Genomic DNA, 4,495 nt, shown 5'->3' with positions numbered 1-4,495 from the left:
TGTTGAGTATTGTAGTTCAGTCTTAATATAGTCCATAAAAATGCATGATGTGGGGAGCTCTGGTGGCCTAGTGGCAAGAAGCTACACTGCAATGCCAGAGGTGTGAGGTTCTAATCCACCAGATGCTCTGCTGAAGAAGGAGGGGCAATCCCCTCCTGTACGAGTCAGATCCAATTTGATGTTACACACACAATAAAATAATAAAATATAATAAAAAAATTTTAAAAAATGCATGACGTTCAGTAAAATTTTAATGGATCAAGAGAAAAGAAAATGTTTAGTATTATGTTCTTTTCAAGATTTGCCATAGTTATACTCAAAGCTTATTTATTTACTCTTGACCTGAAATTAAAATTTCACTATAATCCTGCCTTTCATTTGGCAACCCTACAACTGGAGCACTGGTGGCTTAGTGGTAAAGAATTGCACTGCCAACCCAAAGGTACATGTTTTGAATCCATCAGCTGCTCCACAGGATAAAAATGGGTATTCTCCAGTGCAATTTACTGCTGCTGGAGAATTAGCTATGGATCGGTTCCAAGTCAATGGTACTCAGCACCAATAACACCCTATGATTGAGGCAGAAAGATCATGAGATTGAAGGTGGGAGGTATGATAGGTTAAGTAGGTTGAAAATAAGGACCTGAATCCTCAAGTCAGGACAATGAGAATATCAGGGACCAAGAGATGTAAGAGTAAAGCCTTAAGTCATATGCAGAGACACATCTCTGCCTGTTATCTGGTGAGGAGCCAGCCCCAGTTACTTAAATGGGAGGGCAGTCATATTGAAAAGACATTTGTTTATAGTGCTTCATTCCCTTTGTTGTTGTTGTTGTGTACTGTTGAGTGAGAACCAACTCATAGCTGACCATCTAACATGTTTTCAGAGGCTGTAAATTGCACAAGAGGAGATTGTCCATCTTTCTCCCACAGAGCAGCTGGTAGACTTGCACTTCATGCCTTTGGGTTGACAGTGCAGATCCTTACCCACTCACCCACCAAAATTCCTTTCATTTCTTCTACTTTTAGAAATTTTATTTTTACCAGAACAACCATAATAACTATCACTAAGTTAGATCATTATATGGTTTACCACTGATTCCAGAACCTCCAAGACCTTTGAACAACTAATAAAGAAGATCGAAAGTAATACATGCCTTTGAATTCTAGTGTTGGTGATGAGTATTGAAAATACTCTGATGTACCAAAAACTCCCAAACAAAATTAAAAACAGCTACAAACAAATCTGTCTTGGAAAAAGAGTAACCAGGATGCTCTTTAGAATTTAAGGATAATCAAACCCCATCTTACATACTTTGAACATGTTTTCAGGAGGTGCCAGTCTTTGGAAAAAGACATGTTTTGAAAATTAGATGGTCAGCAAGAGAGGAGACTCATTGCTGTCCGGTTAGAACCAAATTATAACTTACTTGCTAGGGTGTTTTCAGAGGCTATAAATAGCACAGGAAGAGACTTCCCAACTTTCTCCAGTGGAGCAACTGAAGAATTCAAGCCATCCAAACCACCTGCTTTTGGATTGGCAGCACAACTCTTTGCCCACTAGGCCAACATGGCTCCCTAATGAAAAAAGAGGAAGGTCCTAAATGAGATGAATTAACACAATGACTGCAACAATAGGCTTGAGCATGGCAGAGACTGAGGATGATGCAATACAGGTGAGATTTCATCTGCTGTTCATATAGTTGCTATGAATCATAACTGATAATATGGCACCTAGCAGCAGCAACATCCTTTCTAGTTCATTTTATTAACCTTTCACCGTTTTGGGGAGGACACATATTTTGTGTCAGTCACAGAAATAGTGGTGGAGGGCATAAGATGAAGCTATATATCAAGACTCCACCTTCAAGAATCTCTTGGTCTAGTGTAGCGAACGCCAACATATGTTATATATGAGAACCATTGGGTTAGTGGATAAGAAAAAGTTGTAAGCAAATAATTTGCAAACAATGTGACAAGTACAACAGTTAAGATGTTAAAAGAGTACAGAAGAGTGAGTGATAAACTATTGCCACTCCTGCGCTGTCCTTCCACCCTCCCAAGCATGATGTCACTCTCCAAGGACAAAACCCTCCTTACAACATGTCCAAAGTACGTCAGATGGAGCCTCAGAATTCTTGCCTCCAAGAAGCTGTCTAGTTTAACCCTCTCCAGGTTGAACCTGTTTGTCTTTTTAGTAGTCCAGGGTACATTCAGTACTCTTCTCCAGCACCACAGCTCAAAGACATCAATTCTCCTTCTATCCTCCCTAGTCATTGGCCAGCTCTCTGACCCATAGCAAGTGATTGCAAAGACCATGGCCTGTATCAGACACACCTTAGTCTCCAGAGTGACACCATTGCTCTTCAGTACTTTGGAGAGGTCCCTAACAGCAGACTTTCCCACTGTAATACATCTGTTAATTTCCTGGCTGCTGGTGCCAAAAATGTTGACTGTGAAACCAAGCAAATTAAAGCTGTTAAAAATCTCAATCTCTTCCCCATCCATCCCGATGTTGCCAGTTGGCCCAGTGGTGAGAATCTTTGTGTTCTTGACATTGAGCCTCTATCCATATTGAAGGCTGCAGTCCTTGACCTTCTGCAGCAAGTGGTTCAGGTCCTCCTCAGTTTCAGCGATCTGGGTTGTGTCATCTACATAACACAGATTGTTGATGAATCTTCCACAAATCCTGATGCCACATTTCTCCTCTTACAGCCCAGCCCCCTGGATAATCTGTTCTGCATACAGGAGATAGGATGCATCCCTGGCTTATGCCCCTCTCAATTTTGAACCATGCAGTGTTCCCTTGCTCTGTTCTGATGACTGCCTCCTGGTCCAAGTATAGGTTTCTCATTAGCACAATCAAGTGTTCTTGGATTCCCATTCCTCAAAGAAACAGCGACAGTTTGTTATGATCCACACAGTCAAACATCTTTGCATAATCAATGAAACATAGATAGACATTCCTCTGGTACTGCCTGCTTTCAGCCAAGATGCATCTAACATTAGCTACAATATCCCTAGTACCACGACCCCTTCTAAGCCCAGCCTGCACTTCTAGTAGTTCTCTGTTGATGTGTTGTTCCAGTCATTTTTAGATAATCTTCAGCAAAATCTTGCTTGCATGTGATATCAATGATATTGTTCGATAATTTCCACACTCTGTTGGATCACCTTTTTTTGGAAGGGGAGCAAATACATCTCTTCCTGTCTGTTGGCCAAGTGGTTGTCTTCCATATTTCTTGACACAACTTGGTGAGCACATCTAGGGTAGCATCTTTAGTTTAAATACATCAATTGGAATGCCATCAATAGTCAGAAGTACACACCAGGAGAAGATAATATCAATGAATGGGACCTTCTAAAGATTAAGTCCCTGTGTACATAAAAAGTTTTTTTCAGTAAGTTGAAAAGAAAACTTACTGACTGCAAATAACATTTAGCAATAATATCTCAGACAAAAGTCTCATAACAAAAGTTCACAGAATATTACAGGGCCTCCACAAGAAATAAATGTTGGAGAGGATGTGGAGAGATTGGAACTCTAATACACTGTTAGTGGGATTGGAAAATGGTACAACCACTCTGGAAGGCAGTTTGGCATTTCCTCAAAAAATTGAACGTTCAAATTCCAGCTTTTCCACTGCTAGGAATACATCCTGAGGAAAATAGAACTGAGACAAAAATGAAGATATGTACACCAACATTTATAGTACTATTAATCACAATAGCAAGAAAATGGAAACAGCCCAAATGTCCATCAACAAATGAATGGATTGAGAATTTGTGATACATTAACATGGTGGACTATCATGCAGCACTCAGAAGCAACGATTTTGAAAAAAAGAAAATATATAACATGGAAAAGATGAACTAAATTCCATAAGAATAAATACTACATAGGACCATTATTGTAAAAAAATAGAAGGATAGCTAATAAAATATGGATAAAACTCCAAAGGGAGAAGGATAGGGGATGGATTGTGGGAGGGAAGGGTGGTGGGGGAGGAGGTGGGAAATCACTGGGTTGTAGAGTTTGGTGGGCAGAGGGAGGGAGTGAAGGAGTTAGCAAAGATCCAATCGGGGCCTGAATAGATGAGGTAATAATGAGCATGGATCAATGGTGATTAATTTTATAAAACACAATGTATGGGAATGATTGCGTGAAACCCAATGTATATGAATGTTGTATGCAAATCAATACAAAATAAAAATAAATTTAAAATATCAATTTAAATCACTATTAAATTTAAATATAAAAGTTTTTAAAAAGAAAGTGAAACCACACCCACGTGCCTTTTCAAAGCCGACAGAGCTTCTGTAAAGCATCTTTGGTTCTTTCAGAGTTTGTGTGGTAAGGAGCAGTGTGTAGATGATGCTATAGTATTTTCTATTTTTTGTTTATAAATACCAGCCACCAGTTCTTTTTCTTTTAAGGTTGAGACATTTCATTTAATGGCAGCTGAAGGGCCATTTCCAGTTGGGAAAAATCCAT

This window comes from Elephantulus edwardii, unplaced genomic scaffold (genome assembly GCF_000299155.1).
Source record: "Elephantulus edwardii isolate Elephantulus edwardi_28Jun2011 unplaced genomic scaffold, EleEdw1.0 scaffold00307, whole genome shotgun sequence".
Lineage (NCBI taxonomy): Eukaryota > Metazoa > Chordata > Mammalia > Macroscelidea > Macroscelididae > Elephantulus > Elephantulus edwardii.
The sequence above is the reverse complement of the archived record's forward strand: the minus strand, read 5'-3'. Positions refer to the sequence as shown.